Below are 20,265 nucleotides of genomic sequence, written 5' to 3'. Positions count from 1 at the left end.
TGCGGAGTGGACTTGATAGTAGCACCCTAGTTGCCAGGAGCTGACTGGAACCCTTAAACATTGTTGCCATACCAGCCTGCCTTCCCTGTCCATAGCTAGAGTGAGGAAGCTCCTGGAACCTTCCGGAATAGGGGAGTGGGCACCAACTGCCATCTCAGAGAGTGGTCACCTGACCTGGAACTATAAAAGAAAAAGGAGGGAAACTTTCCAGTCAGTTGGGGCATCACTGACCTGGGGGACCCTACGCAGGAGACTTAGGCGGTAGGGCCTAGTCAGAAACCTATACCACTGGGGGTGACAGGGTTTAGGCGCTGCCCACCAAGCTGTGTGAGGAACACTGAACTAGCCCACTGATCTGGTCCGGCGGAAGGGGAACCCAGAGACCACCCACAGTGACCTGCTGAGGAAATCTGTCAGCAGCCTTCAACTCAACCCCCCCCCTTCAAGCAGCCAAGAATCTGCTTCCACAAAAAGGGCGCCAGAACCACCAAGTGCCAAGAAGAAACCTAACTGACCAGGACTACTGGGGATCAACCAGGTACTGGGCTGTGCCATCTGTGCCCCCTCTGTTTGCACCTGTGGCCCCTGCGTTGTCCTGCCTACCCAGCGCTCCCCTACTGTGCCCCCTTGAGAAGCGCTGAGGTCCTGGAAGCTATTGTGCCTTGAAGCACTGAACCTGAGAAGCGCTATTACTCAGACTGCCTGTCCTGCAAGAACTGCTGTGACTGCCCCCATAGCGTGTGTCACCCAAGCGCTGGGCCCCCAGGAGAAGCGCTGCGAAGCCTTGCTAGCTCTGTGCTTTTAAGCGCTGAGCTCCACTCACCGCCGCGGCCCTTGCCGTCCCGCCAGAGCCTCAGGTGCCATTCGCGGCCTCTGCCGGCCCAGAAGCGCCGACTTCATCACCCCCATGGTGGCCCCCGGGGGCCAGGTGAGGGCTGCCGAAAATCTTAGTCAGGGTGCGATCTGTGGAGAGGGCCGCGCTAGGCCCTGAAGCCTGCCTCCACCATCACGTGACGGGGGCGTCATCCTGGATCCTGCCCGCGCCAAACGCCGCACAGCCATTGGTCCCCCACACCGCTGACATCACGACAGGCCCGGGAACCAACAGCTTCACCTTCGGAGGGCTCCGGAAGAGTCTGAGAGCCCCTCCGAGCTGTGACGCCCTTGGGGCCGGCCCTACCATCAGCGCGGGGCCCGTGCCGCCATGCTGTGCCTGCAGCCGGGCCCTATCACCCCGAGACCTGCTGACATCGCCGCAAGGGGCCGAGGAGGCCTGAAGAGACCAGGTAACCCCCAGGGAGGAGGGCGGAAGGCTACAGGAGGCCTCAAGTTCGCCCCTCCCCTGGGGAATACTGTTGTTGGGCCCTGTGAAATCCTTCCAAAGTACTGGAACTGGGCCAGAGCCCCAAGAGACACCTTTGGGGCCTAAGTTGGTCCAAGTTAACCCCTGGTTGGGTAACGTAGTTGGTTACAGGCGACTGTTAGACCCTACTACCAGGAGTGTCGTGATTGCCTTACATAATGTTACTCCTGAGTAAGGAAATGTTTATACCTGACATAAGAGGAGGTTCACGCTGATTTAAAGATGTTGCCACGTTTTTAATGGAAATGTCTATCCTGGCCTGATGTAATGTTAATACTGCTTATTTATTGAGAAGCTGATTGCGACCTCATGCACCAGATCTGCCCCTGCTAAATGCAATATTGAAGGAGGTTCCCACTAGTGAATTCCTTGCAGGTGGTGATACGATATAATTTTGACAAAGAAGTTATTACCGTGTATTTTCTTACAGGTGCTGACAAGGAGCAAGGCTGATGCCAGGCCTACAGTTATTTACTATTTATTATTTATTTATTTATCTATTTATGGCTGAGGAATGAAAAGTATACTCTTTCAAGGAAATGTGAATTGAGTTAATGCTATCTTGATTACCCGATCGCCCCGAATGGTCTATCAGCCGTGACCTTAATCCAGATAAAAGTACATTGTTTTAATCAATCTCACTGGTGTGGTCTCAGTCATTGTGTGTGTTACCGGTCTCAGTGGATGTGTGTGCTGTGTGGTCACTTTACACCTAAGCTTCGGGTGCCTACCCGCTCGAGCCACGCTACCCCCCAGGGAACTGGTGACCCCAGTTTCTACATTTTGGTGGCGAGCGGTGGGATCAGGACCTGTGACTATACAGCACCCTCCAGTGGGACAGAGTGCGCCGCAATTAGACTAGACACATATCGTGCATGCAAGCCTACTCAATTGACCCCCCACTGTCTAACCTGAGTGTGTCGAGTCCTGTTTTGACCCAATCCTTTTACCTACGTCCTAGTATCTTTCCCTTGATGTATCTGGGTCCCCACCTGTCAAAATGGAGTTCGAGCTAGCCGACCTGGAAGAGTACACAGTGGTGCAGCTAAGCGAATTTTGTCAGGGGATGGGGGTGACGGTTGGGCGGAGAGCCGCAAAGGAGGAGCTCCGTACCGCTTTGAGGGAATGGGTAAGGGCCCACCCAGAGGGGAGAGGGGATGGGGAACAGGAGGGGCAGGTCTCACAAGAGGAGGCGGGTGCTTCAGGAGAACTAGACCTACTAAACATTGATGTGTCTGAAAATGTGTTGCCAGGAAGACGTTTCAGGGCAAGTAGTAGTGGGTCTAGAAGGAGTACGTCGTCACAGGAATATGAGGACAGGAGGGAGGAGAGGCAATTGAAGTGGGAGCTTGCCAAGCTAGAGCACGAGAGGGAGAGAGAAAGGGAAGATAAAAAGTTTGCATTGGAAGAGAAGAAGCTGGCGCACGAGCTTCAGCTTAAGGAGTTGGAGCTGAGAACCTTGCAATTGAGTGCGCCAGGAAGTCCCAAAGGTGGCAGCGTACCAGGGGCTCAACATGAGCCTAGGTTTTGGTTACCCAAAGAGGTGATAGCGAGTTACACTCAGGGGGATGACATCGCCAAGTGTTTGGAGGCGTATGAGGTGGCCTTGACAGCCCATGGGGTGCCTGAGAGCCACTGGGGAGGTGGCTTGTATTGATACATACCCTCCTGTACCTTGATAAGGCGGACCAGTTAGGTATCCCCCCATGAAGGAGGCGCTACTTAAAAAGTTTGGCCTCAACCCCGAAAGGTATCGCCAGAAGTTCCGTCGCAGCCATAAGCTGTCCACGCAGAATTGGGTGGACACAGGGGACAGTCCGCCTGTGAAAACCAAGTCTTACCAGCTGTCCGATAAAGTGAAGAACAGCATCCAGGGTGAGGTGGCCAAAATGCTGGGGGTGATCGAACCTTCCGGCAGCCCTTGGGCTAGTCCAGTTGTGTTGGTGCCGTAAGCGGCCCCACCGGCCACCACACCAGAACTTCGGTTCTGTGTGGACTATCGGGGATTGAACTCTGTCACCAAGACAGACGCTCACCCGATCCCACGGGCAGATGAGCTGATTGACTGGCTGGGAGCAGCCTGGTACCTCAGCACCATCGACTTAACATCAGGGTACTGGCAGATTGCCATGGCCGATGGAGCAAAGAAGAAAATAGCGTTCTCCACACCCGAGGGTCACTTTCAATTTAGATTGATGCCCTTCGGGCTCAAGAATGCTCTGGCCACTTTCCAGCGGTTGGTGAACCAGGTGCTGTCTGGCCTGGAGTCCTTCTCAGCGGCGTACCTGGATGACATAGCTGTCTTCAGTAGCACCTGGGAGAACCATCTGCAGCATCTCCAGGAGGTGCTGCAGGCTTTGCAACGTGGTGGCCTGACCATTAAGGCTAGCAAGTGCCAGATTGGACAGGGATCTGTCATCTACCTGGGACATCTGGTGGGTGGGGGTAAGGTGCAACCCCTCCAGGCCAAAATTGAGACCATTTTGGCCTGGGCTCAAGAATGCTCTGGCCACTTTCCAGCGGTTGGTGAACCAGGTGCTGTCTGGCCTGGAGTCCTTCTCAGCGGCGTAACTGGATGACATAGCTGTCTTCAGTAGCACCTGAGAGGACCATCTGCAGCATCTCCAGGAGGTGCTGCAGGCTTTGCAACGTGCTGGCCTGACCATTAAGGCTAGCAAGTGCCAGATTGGACAGGGATCTGTCGTCTACCTGGGACATCTGGTGGGCGGGGGTAAGGTGCAAACCCTCCAGGCCAAAATTGAGACCATCTTGGCCTGTGAGCCCCCCAAAACCCAGACTGAGGTCCGAGCTTTCCTTGGCCTCACTGGCTATTACCGCCGGTTCGTCAAGGGATATGGTACCATCGTAGCCCCCTTGACTGAGTTGACGTCTAAGAAGCAGCCACGAAAAGTGATCTGGACGGCTGCTTGCCAAGAGGCATTCGAGACACTGAAGCGCGCGATGTGCACCGCTCCGGTGCTTGCAATACCTGACTTCTCGAAAGAGTTCATCGTGCAGATGGACGCCTCTGAGCACGGCATAGGCGCTGTGCTTTCGCAACTCAACAACGATGGCCAAGACCGACCTGTGGTCTTTATCTCCAGAAGACTCCACCCTAGGGAACGACGATGGAGTACCATCGAGCGAGAAGCCATCGCTGTGGTCTGGGCCTTGAAGAAGTCGAGGCCATACCTGTTTGGCTCTCACTTCCTGATTCAAACCGACCACCGACCCCTTCGCTGGCTCATGCAGATGAGAGGCGAAAATCCCAAGTTGCTAAGGTGGTCCATTTCCCTACAGGGGATGGACTTTAGGGTCTCTACCGTTTTTTACGCCTTAGTGACGAGAACTCCCTAGAGGTTGGGTAGCTCTCCCCACTTTCAGCTGGGGGGGACGCATGTTAGACCTGTCAGCCCTAGGGTGGTCTTTCCCTATTTTTTCGCCCTTGCCTCATTTTTTCCCACCTTCTTTTTGTTGGCCTTAGGTCTCCGGGCACCTTCCCATTGCTAAACAATGCTAAGGTGCAGGTACTCTCCCCTACCAATATGGTTGCCACAGGCCCCTGCTACTGCGGAGTGGACTTGATAGTAGCACCCTAGTTGCCAGGAGCTGGCTGGAACCCTTAAACATTGTTGCCATACCAGCCTGCCTTCCCTGCCCATAGCTAGAGTGAGGAAGCTCCTGGAACCTTCCGGAATAGGGGAGTGGTCACCAACTGCCATCTCAGAGAGTGGTCACCTGACCTGGGACTATAAAAGAAAAAGGAGGGAAACTTTCCAGTCAGTTGGGGCATCACTGACCTGGGGGACCCTACGCAGGAGACTTAGGCGGTAGGGCCTAGTCAGAAACCTATACCACTGGGGGCGACAGGGTTTAGGCGCTGCCCACCAAGCTGTGTGAGGAACACTGAACTAGCCCACTGATCTGGCTGTGCCATCTGTGCCCCCTCTGTTTGCACCTGTGGCCCTTGTGTTGTCCTGCCTTCACTGCCTACCCAGCGCTCCCCTACTGTGCCCCCTTGAGAAGCGCTGAGGTCCTGGAAGCTATTGTGCCTTGAAGCACTGTACCTGAGAAGTGCTATTACTCAGACTGCCTGTCCTGCTAGAACTGCTGTGACTGCCCCCATAGCGCGTGTCACCCAAGCGCTGGGTCCCCAGGAGAAGCGCTGCAAAGCCTTGCTAGCTCTGTGCTTTGAAGCACTGAGGAGAAGCGCTGGTGGCCCCACTCACCGCCGCGGCCCTTGCCGCCCCGCCAGAGCCTCAGGCGCAGTTTGCGGCCTCTGCCGGCCCAGAAGCGCCGACCTCATCACCCCCACGGTGGCCCCCGGGGGCCAGGAGAAGGCTGCCAAAAATCTTAGTCAGGCCGCGATCTGAGGAGAGGGCGCGCTAGGCCCTGAAGCCTGCCTCCACTATCACGTGACGGGGGCGTCGTCCTGGATCCCGCCCCCAGTCAAACGTCGCACAGCCATTGGTCCCCCACACCGCTGCAATCACGACAGGCCTGGGAACCAGCAGCTTTACCTTCAGAGGGCTCCGGAAGAGCCTGAGAGCCCCTCCGAGCTGTGACGCACTCGGGGCCGGCCCTACCATCAGCACGGGGCCCGTGCCGCCCTGCTGTGCCTACAGCGGGCCCCTCTCACCCCGAGGCCTGCTGACATCGCCACAAGGGGCCGAGGAGGCCTGAAGAGACCAGGTAACCCCCGGGGAGGAGGGCGGAAGGCTACAGGAGGCCCCAAGTTCACCCCTCCCCTGGGGAATACTGTTGTTGGGCCCCGTTGGCCCTGTGAAATCCTTCCAAAGTTCTGGAACTGGGCCAGAGCCCCAAAAGACACCTTTGGGGCCGAAGTTGGTCCAAGTTAACCCCTGGTTGGGGAAAGTAGTTGGTTACAGGCGACTGTTAGACCCTACCACCAGGAGTGTGGTGATTGCCTTACATAATGTTACTCGTGAGTAAGGAAATGTTTATACCTGCCGTAAGAGGAAGTTCACGCTGATTTAAGGATGTTGCCTAGTTTTTAATGGAAATGTCTATCATAGCCTGATGTAATGTTCATACTGCTTATTTATTGAGAAGCTGATTGCGACCTCATTCACCAGATCTGCCCCTGCTAAATGCAATATTGAAGGAGGTTCCCATAGTGAATTCCTTGCAGGGGGTGATACGATATAATTTTGACAAAGAAGTTATTACCGTGTATTTTCTTACAGGTGCTGACTAGGAGCAAGGCTGATGCCAGGCCTATAGTTATTTACTATTTATTATTTATTTATTTATCTATTTATGGCTGAGAAATAAAAAGTATACTCTTTCAAGGAAATGCGAATTGAGTTAATGCTATCTTGATTACCTGATCGCCCCGAATGGTCTATCAGCCGGGACCTTAATCCAGATAAAAATACATTGTTTTAATCAATCTTACTGGTGTGGTCTCAGTCATTGTGTGTGTTACCTGTCTCAGTGGATGTATGTGCTGTGTGGTCACTTTACACCTAAGCTTCGGGTGCCTACCCGCTCGAGCCAAGCTACCCCCCAGGGAACTGGTGACCCCAGTTCCTACACAAATATTTCAAAATATATCAGGAATTACAAAGGCAAATTAATTTGTAATTAAGATGTGTGATGCAAACAGAGTTAAATAGGAGCTAAACAAACCAGAACACTTTACTTGCTGATGGGCAAATGACATATTTGCATTAAATCGATTTCCACAATTATTGTTTGTACACTGTATAGTTTTATTAGTAAAGCAGCAGGTCAGTGTACAAGTTTGTGGCCATTTCAATGTAATTTCCGCTGATTATAAATGACAGTGTGCTACCACTTCATGCTTGTGTTATGTATTTATTAAAAGTGGTAGTTTTTTAACATGATTTGAGAAACATTCGTGCCCCAACCTGCTGGAAATGCTGTTAATCAACTAAGAGGCAAGTCAGTGGACATGTGTATCCTATATGTGGCTAGAATTGTATTATATATGGAAAAAAAGTTGAGTCTATTAAATCATACACAAGAGTTTTTTGTACAGCAGCCTTGCTGAAATCACAAATTTGAAGGTTCTCTCATATGTGATAATGAAGAAAATGGCAGCTCAATCAATTACATTATTTGCCCACTATCACATCACTTGAAACCAGTTTATGGGTGAAGAGCATTACAAATAGGTCGAGTAGATTATTTAAGTCACTAGACCTGCAGGTCTACTAACATTTTTATGATACTTTTAGGCCTGTTATCGAAACTATCTCTCCATCTACAAGCAATAGTGACTAAGCCATATTAAATGACAACTTATCCACGATGGCATACAATTTGTTCCTGAGACAAACATGCAGATTTTTCCCACACACAAAATACACACTTGGCACCACCTGAACAGCTTCTAGAAAGAATTTCTTCTAACAAGCAACAATCGAAAATGCGTGTTCGCACACACTCTATCTCACAACAATTGTTTCATAACCTGTCTGTAACCTTCCAAATACAAAACTTGCCTGGTTTTTCTCAATCTAGAGCTATAGGTTCTTCTCTACTATTAAGTTTAACCGTTAATCCCCTAGGTCTACCTCTACTTGATCTACTCATTTTTCTCTATGTCTGTTAACCTGCAAGTTAAATTGTGTCTAGGCACATACGCAGTGCCTTTTGTGACTGTGGGTACAAAATACTCTCCCATTCTCTCTCCTTGCTTGTCATAATCATATTTGTTCAGATGTTTGTAAACTGGAACTTCTGAAAGCACCAAATCATAATTAATCATAATTTGAGAAATAGTACTCATAGTACCCTTTCCATAACACATACTAAGAAGCAGACTGCAACTAATACCATACATCAAGGTCAGGTGATGGTACCTTATACCCGCCTCAACCAAAGCAGGCAATTGCATACACACCTAGCAATCTCTCATGTCTACAGTATCCACATATTCATACGACAGTTTCGCATAAGCATTCCGCTTATAATTACCTTTAAACAAGTTTACATGTAGCAAGCGACTAGTTTGCTTTATTAAGCCTCTATCAGATCCTAATGTACCGTCTTTTGAGGCAGTAGTGGTAGTCGTGGATGTCCCATGTACCCCTACTCCCTGTACCTCAACTTTTTGTGCTCTAATAACGGAATCAGTAATGACTACAACTATCACTATGATTACTCCTGCAATAAGAGTACCTATTATACATTTGTGCTTACTATTCACATTTCCAGACTCCATTTTAAAGGTGGTTCGGATTATGTCTGTAAGAGTATCAACACAAAGACTCTTTCTTTCGCCTACTAATTCTATACAACAAACGGCTAGACTTGCTTCCTGGAGATTAGCTATTTCTTCAGAGGGCCCTGAGACTTGTCGGGTGTGTGAGGTGTGTATCTAGTTCGGCAGGCCTCCACACTTCACAGCAGTATTCATCACCAATATCACCTGGTACGGTCCATGCCACTGTAAATCAAGACATTTCTTTCTTATGCGCTTTTGGACTAGCACCCAAACTCCGGGGCTTAGGTCGTGACAGAGTTCTTTTGATGTTGGTGCAGCTTCAACCTGGTGAGACAGAACGAATCGCACCAGCCAATACTTTGCAGTAATCAAGGTCCAAATCATCTGTGATGTTTATTAATGCTGTGGATGGCACTGCAGGTAAGCGCATCGCTCTTTCCATGAGAATTTCATGTGGGGAAAACCCAGTTCTTCTATCAGGAATGCTGCACAAACTCATTAGAACCAAAGGCAAATGCATAAGGCCATTTCAAGCATGTCAAAGTGCACACTTTTGCCAGTCTCACCTTTAGAATCCCATTAATCTGCTCCACAATCCCTGATGCCTCTGGCCTGTAGCTGTAATGCAGTCTCTTATCCATGTTCAAAGCAGTACACAACAGTTTCATGATCTCGCTCTGGAAAATTTGTGTTCCTCTATCTGACTTCAATGTAGTTGGAAATCCAAAGCACGGAATAAGCTCCCTTAACAATAACTGCTACTGTGAGGCTATCACACCTTGTGGTCGGATAAGCTTCAACCCACCGTGGAAAGATGCACACAACAACCAGAGTGTGCCTCAATGCATTACACACGAGAATTTCAACAAATTCTAACTGAATCCGATTGAAAAGAACCCTGATCTCCCAATGTGACTCAGGGCAACCACAGTTTTCTTTCCAGCATTCATTTGCTGACATGTGACACACTGCATCAGCAATCACACGGAATCTCGAGTTGAACTAAGTCTGCCCGAATAGTCTCACCATTGCGTCGCTCCCTATATAAGCTGCTCCATGAATCTGTCTCTCCATTGGACTCAGCAAACAGTCCAGTAGCACTGCTCTACCACCAATTGAAACTTAAATGTTATCTTCACCCTTTTCATAACCTTCTCTCATCCAACTGGCTTGTTCCTGATCTGTTGCTTCCAATTATAACTGCCTAACTTCATCCCGAGTGTCTGCAATAGGTAGCATTATGCTGAGTTCGGACTTCTCTGTGCTTTCGCCAACACATTCCTCATTAAAAAATGCATGCATGTGTGGCACATAAACAAGCAACTTTGTCTGCATAGCGGTTTCCCACAGTGACAAAATCATCCCCCTTCCGTGAGCTGCATATTTCACAACTGACACTTCCTTTGGTAATTGCAGTTCTTCCAACAATTGTCTCACATATTCCTCATTCCTTATAAGAAATGCTGATGATGTTAAGAACCCTCTCTATGACCACAGATGTCCGAAGTCATGAACTACACTGAAACCGTACTGGCTATTGGTATGAATGGTGACTCGGATCTGCTCAGAGACAAGGCATGAACAGGTCAAGGAAATTATCTCTGCCACCTGTATGGAGTATACTCCCTGTAAACAGACAACCTCTGTGAATCCAGAAATGGCGTGGAAGCAAATGCTGCTCTCAGATTACCTTTATTGTCCCTTAAACGTGAACTGTCAACAAACAGGACTTGGTTGGGATCAGATAATGGCTCAACGACCATGTCAGATCTTAGTTTGGTGCAAAGCTCTGTGACATCCAGACAGTCATGGTCTTCACAATCTTCCCCATCAGCATTTGGAACAGACAACAAGGTAGCAAGATTTAACACAGAACATTGCTTTAAGGCCACGTTTTCTGCTGCAAGCAGAATCTGCTCATATCTTGTCAATCTGTTATTAGTCTAATGCTCTGTTTTGGTACTCGCCATCAAAAGTTCCACTGAGCGTGGAACGTATACAGTAAGTGATTGACCTATCATAATGCTTTCACACCTTTCAATGCACGCACCTGTTGCAGCAACTGCTTCGAGACATCCGGGCAACGCTGAAGCTACAGGATCTAATATAGCAGAGAAATAGGCCACTGGTCTTTGGACACCCCCATGTGTCTGGGTGAGTACAGAAAGAGCAAAACCTTCTCTTTAGCAACAAAACAGCGAAACACTTTGTTGTAGTCAGGCATTCCTAAAGCTGGAGCATGACAAAGGCACTCTCTCAACTCTAAGAAGGCAATCAAGCAGTTGTTATCCCAGAGTCCTAGATCACTCACATCTTTGTGGGTTTGCATTTGTAAAGGCTTCGCCATCAAAGAGAAATTTGATATCCATTGGTCGGCAGTAGCCAACTATTCACAAAATCACGGACCAAGTCCATATAGAGCTTCCATGAAGGGCATCTGATGGCATGTTCGATTATTCTGTGAAATTCTTGGAGGTTGTGGCACGTGCACTAGCTGATTTTGATTCCCTCGTTGGAGGATCTTGGCCATGTTACAGTGTTTACCACATTTTTGCACTTTCACTAAGTCTCCCTCCTGCACCTGATTCGCTGGATTCAAGTGATATTCACACTTCGGATGCCCAATCATGTGACAAAAATGGCAAGCGGTTGTCTTTTTTAGTGTGGCAACATCTATTCCTATTTTGAGATCTATAGTTATACCTTTCCCTCTTCCCTGTCAAGCTGCACCAAGAGTATTTTAAATACTTTCTTGGGCATTCCACTGATTTCAACCTATTGTTTCCCCATTTGCCTGCTCCTGATCTACCCTTTGTGTGTTCTGTATTTGAACCAGCATTAACTTGTCCTTGATCTTCCTGTGCTTGAGATCAACTTCATCACTGTAATATGTAGCATACCGTAGAATCTCATCCACAGACTAATTTTGCCAGCAGATCAGGTGTTGCTGAATCATGAGGCTAATCTTCGGTCTAAACCCGTTAAAAATTTTCCGACAACATTGGCCCATGTCTTTGGGGTTGAGTGTATCTAACATGCTGTATTGCTTGAATGCTTGCAAAAGCCTTTTGTAATAGGCATGTACTGCCTCTCTAGGCCCCTGTGTCATATGTTAACCCAATCAATGGCTTGTGTTTTTTTTGGGATTGCAACCATGTGATAAACTGATCGTACTTTTTCATGACAAAGGGCGAAGGACCATGAGTTACAGGACCCCTCTCTTGCTCAGCGGCAGTACAATCAATAGCTATTTTACATGCAGACTCGTAGATCACTAGGCACCACAATCTTAAACAGTATATTCAGATAAATCCGCAACACTTTCGAGATTTTAGCAAAGTGATTGACTTGCTTGTAACATTCAGCAGGCTTCTCCCTTAACCTAGGAAAATCATTTGTGAAAGCAGCTAAATCACTTGTACTCCAAGGAACATGCACATACTCTCCACTAGGCACTTCTCGTAATAAGTACACATCAGCTAACGGTGTTTCCCCTCCTGGAGGCGGCGTTTCCCCTGTGACTCTCCTAACACTTTTTTTACACTTTTCTTCTTCGACCCACTTTCCTCCGGCTTATCGAGTATTCTCCAAGTCCGAATTCCTATAATCATTTCCCGGATGTGCATTTTCAATCCTGTTACACTCTTCTATGATTTCCCTGCAGCATTTTTGTTTGAGACAGGTCTGCATCATATCTCTGAGCTAATTCTGACAACTTCTCATGTGCTCGTCTCTCCTTGCGGGTGACATCCTTTGCTACAAATAACAGTTCATCTGGCTCATAAGTCTATTCTTTCCAAAGGCAAATTCCCTCTGATTATTTTGTCTACCTCAGCCTTCAATCTCATCACGTCTAATAATTTCACCTTTACTGCAGCCTTGATCATTCCCTAACTCGATGTACTGTTCTGTCCTTCCTTCCCTACTGTTAATATGGTCTCTCAGCCAAGTCTCCAAATCTGTAGCATCTAAGACATAATGGTTTTCAGTGGTTCCCTGACTTGCACTTGCTTCTGATGTCACACCTACTGATCCTTCACTGGGGTATCCCATATCCTTAAGTATGAGCTCGTGTTCACAATGGGTATAGATTGTATAGTACTGGAACCAAGGCATATTCCTGAAGGATCAGCAGTAGCTGGTAAAGGGTTACTAGACTCCACAGGCACTAGGTAGGGACCATTTTCTTTCATATTCCCTATTCCCCCCAGTCCAATTCCCTCCACGAGTACTGGTGGTCGCTGCGTAAGGTTTTCCAATGAGCTCGGGTCGTACATAGAGACGACCGGACCAATGGTGACTGGTACTATAAGAGCTGTAAGAGCTTCCGGTCACCGTGAAGCAGCATTGACTCCACTTGGTTCTGCACCTTTCTATGCAGACACTCCTATCTACTCTATGCCTGCAGAAATCCTTCCCTCAATTCCTGCCCTAGAACCTGTCTGGGATGTTGACACACTCTCCATGTTCCCTATATTTGCCAATTCTCGCCTTCCCTCCTCTGAATGTGGATTGTAAGGTGGAGGACGCTCCAATAACAACCTATACAACAATCTGTATCACTCCCATTGTTTCCATTTCCCCCTCCGTCCCTATTCTGAGAATCTCCCTCTCTCACTAGCATTGGATACAAACTTTATCCTTCAATGGTGTCTATTCTCCATCTCTTAAGCTGTGCATCCCATTGTGCTTCCTGACATGCACTCAAAGCTTTCTTCATCTTTCCTTGATATCTTTCCCTGGCCTTTGTATGTGCTACTCGCATCCATGTATCTAGCACCTCAAACTGTGTTGGTCTAGGCAGAGGCTGCAGCGCAAACATCACTTCTTTCAAATGGTGCAACACCTCCAATCGAAATGAACCATAGCGTGGAAATGCCCATTCCCCCTCTTTCCCAATGATTTTGTGCCAATTGTGAAGCCAAATTATAGTTTGGAGTCCTACTTTTGTCGACATATAATGTGCTAGAGTATCCTCGGGTGGCACTTCTTTGCCCACTTGAGTAATGACTCCCTGATCCCCCCAAAACAAATCCAGCAACACCCTAATGCATTGCATGATTTGATCACAAATTATTCAAAATCTTTCTCGAAGGACAAGATTTTCTTAACCACAATTTCCTGATAACTTCAAACCAATCCCAGCATGGCATTACACCAAGTGACCTATCACAGCGAGGCACACTCTGACGTCACCTTTACTCCTCACAGCAGCTCACCCTCCTTCACAATTTCTCTGTACATAATCACTCACACAATCATCTTAAACTCCGTAATTGTCTGCCATCTACAAGATCGATTGAATTCAGTCATTCAAGAACATCCACACACGGCAACCCTTGACCTGCGCGGGTCACCCGAATCAGTATAATTCACCTCTGTACACAAGTTTACCAAACGTTTCCCATACGACCCATTCACACAAAGTTCCCTGTCTTAGGTGGAACTGTTGATGATGTCTCACGACAACTCCTCAAATCTTCGGTCAGACAATTACAATAACTTGTTGTCTTCTACACCATATAGTATATCTCGGGATCTTAGGCCCCTTAGGGACTAAAATTCACCACCTCTGCCAGAAATCACACAATCAGTTAATTCCCGCACTCTATCACACAATGCATCCCTATTGATACTCACTCCTCCGCTCGCTGCTGTTATTGCCGCACCATCAAGCTCCATCAGTCGCCAAAGTCTGTCGCTCTCTGCTGTCGATCATTGGGCTCTATATTTAGAGCTATGGGGTTCTAGGTCTTTTTTATGGAATTTTCTAAATTCTCCTCTCGCTTCATGTGAGAACCATCTTACCCTGCTACCAACTGAAGGAGCTGGGTCTGTGTGTTCTAGATCTGCTGTGGAAACTCAAGTCGATGGGACTTTTTCTCAGCATGAGAGAGTGGAGAGGAGAGAAATCATTCGCAATGTCAATCAATTAAATTTCAGTTCCTCTAGATCCATAGTAACCACAGACTACCAAGTAAGGTTAGTTGGTTTATAACAAAGCCAAAAAAAACTGGACATACAGACACCTCAAGCCGAGGGTGTAGAAATACATTCGAACCAACATAAAGCCAAATCTGCGAATAAGGTCGAGACGGTGCAACATGCACAAGACAATTTGTTCAAGAATCAGGATACAAATGATCAAGAAATACAAGTCCAAGTTCCCCTACATCAAGGGTTGTTCAAAATAAAGCATTAATCTGTCCCTACACTAACACCAATATGACATCCCTCTTTAAGCCTTTTTCGGGCAGGATAGTTTAAGGTGTTAGCATGCGGAATCTTCCTTAGAAGTCTCTCCACTTCGGTGGGTCAGGAGGCATGAAGCTACTGAGACAAAGCTAGTTCTAAGATGCTCTCTCTCCAAAGGCAGAGAAGAAGTGGGGCTCTTTCCCTAATTGCAGAACTCCAATATTAAAGGTGCCTTCTCGGGATTCTTTTCGGGTCACGCCATCCTATCAGGCCACATTCTCATAGGTATTTTTCCACAGGACGGTGATGCTCCAGAACAATAACAAGATGGCCTTGATTCCCAGGCCTTCTCCAGTGAGAAAGTATAACAGTTCTCATTATCGGCATTAACTCCTAGAGTATCCTCTTCACTCCTTGCCTAACTCCTAAAACAAAGACATTATTCTAACTTACAAGGGCGCTTCTTCGACCTGCAACACAAATGTGTGAAAGAGCGGAACCCAACATGAGCATGAAACTCAACTATTAAAGTCTAATGCGAGTGCTTCCAGTGAAAATGCATTTCAGGCCTACAATATTTGATTCAGCTAACATAAGAGAAATGGAACATGAGCTTTACGAAATCATATAGAAGTTAACACATATTCAGTAAATAATTCCATCTGCCTATAACACGACACGATTAGTAAGCACATTTGATAATAAATGTTATTACATTACAAGATCCTAACACTTAAGTTAACAGGACAAAAGATTATAAACGAATGTGTTCTACGTGCGTGATTATAATGCACCCCTACAAATGAAAATGGATTTTGCACATCAGAGACCGCAAACCAAGTGTAAGTCCCGATGTCAGTTCAACATCCTGTGATTCTGAGCACTTAATCCCACACCTATGCCTAAAAAATTGCATTGTATTGTAATTGCATTTATATAGCGCTTACTACCTCTGACGAGGCACCAAAGCGCTTTTTCGGCGAGTAGCGCACTACTCCGGGACCCATAGAGGATTAGTGTTGAATTAGTATAGTGAAACATGCAAGTACATTTTAAGTGGTGGATAGGTTAGTCAGTTATTTGGATTTGGAATGATAGCAGAAGGATAGAGGAGGAAAACGGTTTGTATTTATATAGCGCTTGTTACCCCTGATGGGGTGTTGACGCACGCTATTCAGGAAGCCCATAAAGGATTAGTGGTGAATTAATATGGTGAAATATGAAGTAATTTCAGTGGTGGATATTAGTCAGTTATTTGGAGTGAGAAGGATAGCGGAGGGATAAAAGGGGAAGAAAGGTTTTTATTCATGTAGCACTTGTTACCCCTGATGGGTGTTGAAACGCTTTTCTGGCGAGTAGTAGCGTGCTGAAATGCCCGTGGACTGAGTTTGCACTATCAAAATTGCCAACAAATAAAATAAAAGACAGCCCATGAACGATTCACAGCTCAATTTCTTTCAAAGAAACTCTCCCCTGCCGATTATACTCTCATCATGTGCAGCTCCAGCTACTGATAGTAATGATAAGAAAAGAAAACAAAAAGTAAAGAAACCTTCTACTACTTTTCCTGTACCCTCTGGAATCAACTCCCCATCATCTAAGTATGTCTCCCTCATTGCAGATCTTCGGAAAAGAAACTGCATACATGCAACTGAATGCTCTGCTGAGTATTCCACTATCTTATGGACGCCTCCAATGCTCATATAATGCACACACAAAGGTCTATAACTATCCTCAGCAACATTATATTTCACCCTTTGACCATGGCAGTGTGGTGCTTTAGAATAACTAGGTACTTTTAGGAAATTACAAGCTGATATTTGGAAAACAGTTTGTTTTAGAAAATGAAAACTGGATGTGTACAGACAAGATTAGTTTACTCATTGAAATTTAAAACATTACATTTTGGAGAAACTTCTTGTGCTTTCATATAAAAGCAGTATTTGAATGTTAAGTTGATGCTTGGTATTTTCAGACAGTTACATTCTGATTTAATAACAATCATTTATTTTTCAAAATTGCAATGTGATACATGGGAGCGCACACATGCATTTTCAATAATAACTCGAAGTTTGAATACAAAATGTCTTTATTTAGTAAAATTGCAAAGTTGCCGCAGTGGCCAAATAATGCATTTTTAGAAATATACAGCTGCATGAAGAAACAGGTAGTTTACTTATTAAAAATGCAACACTGATGGTAAAATAATACGTATTTAATGATAAAGTAATATTTAGCAGAACATTCTTGATTTTACAAAATATTTCAAATTAATATCTCAGTAATAATGTATGCTAATTTGGGGATACTTGTTGCTCAGATTGACACAATGTCCTTAGTGACAGGATAATAATTCTTGTTATGTTGATTTTTTCACAGCCCTTAATTGTTTGACTATTTGATATCTGCATCATCAATACTTTCCAGAAATCCTCTGACTTTTATCAACATTTGTTTGCAAAATATAATAAAAGGTATTTCTTTTGGCACAAATGTTTAAACTTTTTCATAAGAAGAGAAACTCTAAGCCTCTCTTGTAAGTGAGTGGAGTGGTGTTGTGGTCATTAGAATGGCATGCATACAATTCCTGTCAACTTCTTATATTCCACCAATTTGAAAGTTCAATAGCCACTATAGTAGCTTTACTTGAGATGTATCTCTTGAGCAGTGGCAGGTGGTGCAGTTAAGTGCAGTGGATAGGGGCAGGGCAGGGGAGTTGACAGATGACTTAATAGGCGTTATTTATTTATTTAATTTAGCCTATTCCGTTTCCTGTCTACTTCAACCCGTCCCACCGAGCCCCGGCCCTCCACGCTTACCTGTGCTGGTCGCCGCTGCTCTTGAGACATTGCAAAGGTGAAAATCGCCTTTTTAGAAGTGGTTTAAATATATTTTCCTTATTTAAAGAGATACCTACCTAGAGTGATTGGCAGATGTCTCTATCTTTGCTCATATTACAAAACCTTTATATTGTGGAGGCCTTGCTTAGCCAGACCTCTGACTGAGATAGGCAGACTCTAGAGCAGGGGTCTCTAACTTTTTCTGTAGTGATAGCTACTTCTAATCAGTCAAAATTATCGTAAGCTATTGACAGCTAAGCAACTTGCACATTGTTATCACTAACCTCCACACCCAGCTTCATTGACTTTAAGCCTAATGTCCATTGAACCAGATACGATGACTTGAGCAAAATACTTTGACTCTGGGCACTATGACAGGGCTGCCATGTGTGTGTTATTGAGAGCATGGACTATGAGGATGTATGAACATGTGTTCACATTTATGGGATATATGTGTATGTGTGACTGAGAGCCTGTGTCATATGTACTTGTGGTACAGGACATACCTTTCACCATATGTGGTACCAGTACATGTACATCACAAACATACAATCATCCTTTTAAACGTGAGAAATTTAAAGTCCAGAAAAATGTTCAGCAAAATGTCCATAATATTGAACTTTTTTCTGCACTTTAAATTTCTCCCACTTTAAAAAATGGCTCTATTTTTCATTTATAACTATGGACCCTGTCTACCAGCCACTGGGATCAAGATGCTTGCTCTGTGTACAGAGAAAACTTTAAAATGGGAAAACATTAAACTGAAATTAAACAGTTAACTTTTACTTTCTATGGATTCCATAACACTCATCATTTAAATTTTCTCCCATTTCTAAGTGTCACATTTACAAACAGAAAGCATCTTGCTCTCAGTGGCCTGCATACACAGTGCCATATTTATAACAGGAAAATGCAGCCATTTGTCTAAGGGGGGGGGAATTTAAAATGGAGAATTAGGCTTCATAGAACATTAAGAAGCAATTGGTTTAAATGAAAGTGTAAATAACCTTAAGACCTAATGTTCCATAGAAATATATTTCTTCACTTTACATTTCCTCCATTTAGAAAAATTGCTGTCTTTTTCAGTTATAAATATGGCACAGTGCCTACTGGCTTCTGGGAGCAAGAGACCTGCTCTTTGTAAATGTGACACTTTGAAATGGGAGGAAATTAAAATGGAGGATTAACTTAATCATTACAGTATCTTTATTTTAATTCTCTCCTTTTTTAAAGCATTCACAAACGTAATTTTGTTTTCACTCTCCAATATTGAGTTGACAGGGACTTTTATTTGAGTGTTAAATACCTCAGTGCTTCAGGGCTTTACCTCTGTGCCCTAGCCTGCGTCATAAATCTGACTGAGCACTGCTCATTATAAGGCCCTGCTATCTGCAGCCTGTTGATAATGATGTAAAATAAACCAGTCTTCCCTGAACATTAAAACGAGAATGTGACCCTGTGCTCATTTAAAAATTAATTAAAGGCTGCAGGCTACTATGAAGTAATCTGGGAGATACTGGTAGCTAGTGATCAATCGGTTGGAAACACTTACTCTACATTCGCAGGTTTTGTGACTACTGTTAGAGGCCTGGTGTTGGGAAATAACAAAGAGGGTCATTACAATGGCGGCGAACCCGCCACCGGCAGTCTGCCGATGGCGGATCCACTGCCTTTGCAAAGCACTTTTCTGCCTGCCAGATTACGATGGTGGACGGTGTGCATGGCAGACGGGAAGTCCGTCCACCACAGGTCCGAACCAGGCAATCGTTACAATTACCTGGCGGACCCACCCTGCATCAACAAAATGGTGGCGTTGCCTAGCAGGCACCGGCCACCATATTATGATGCTGCTTCAAGCCAGCCTTTGAATGGCGGTTCCTCTGGAGATTGACTTTGGGGGCCCGTCCCGGACCCCCTGGTGAAGGGGCACTTCCTTGTAGCACTTGGGGGGCACCTATGGTGCCCCCTCATATTTCCCTGCACTATGTGGCAGGAACTGCGTGGTGCCTGCCATGTAGTGCAGGGAATTGTAAACTGTGCATCTTTAACATCAGAAGAACAGAAGGTGGAGAAGAACTAAATGTGCAGTGGATAAGCAGGCATATAACGAGGTGCACAGAGCCTATTTGGGCCATTGTAAATCCGCCAAAAGGGAACATTTGAGCAGGAGGATTGGGGAAGCAAATAACTCCTCTAAGGAACTGTTTGCAATATTAAAAGGATGTAATAATCCTTCTGTAAGCAGTTTAACGGTCCCACATACGCAAGATCTATGTGATAAGGTGGCCACCCACTTCAGAGAAAAGATAGATATCTAAAATTCTCTGGGGGAGGAAAGAGCATAATGCCACCCAAGCCAAAGGCGAGGATCCCCTCTCTACCTAAGCTGGACTCCCTTTCCACTATTACAACGGAAAAAGAGAGGGATTCTCTTTTATCAATGAGGCAAAAGAGAGTGCAAGATAAAAGAGTATTACTCTGCCAGTAATTGTCAAAATACCTTTTCCCACTACTTGAAGTGGCAATGTCTTCCCTTGTTGCTTTTGGTATTTTGATTATCCCATTATATACGGCAGTTTAAAACTCTGAGCTCTGCCAAGCTTCTCATTGGTAGGTGAAGAGTGTCTTAAAGACTTTGGCTCATGTTTTTG

At 45.8% G+C, this 20,265-nt stretch overlaps 1 protein-coding gene across 1 annotated transcript in view; it reads right to left on the bottom strand.

The window, feature by feature from the left end:
- The window catches only part of LOC144752541 (neuropeptide FF receptor 1-like), a 197,106-nt gene that overhangs the window by 93,106 nt on the left and 83,735 nt on the right, over positions 1-20,265 (bottom strand). The gene's annotated exons all lie outside the window — the stretch shown is intronic.

Source organism: Lissotriton helveticus, chromosome 5_1, assembly GCF_964261635.1.
Source record: "Lissotriton helveticus chromosome 5_1, aLisHel1.1, whole genome shotgun sequence".
In the NCBI taxonomy this organism is placed as follows: Eukaryota; Metazoa; Chordata; class Amphibia; order Caudata; family Salamandridae; genus Lissotriton; species Lissotriton helveticus.
This window is presented reverse-complemented; position numbering and strand designations above follow the sequence as displayed.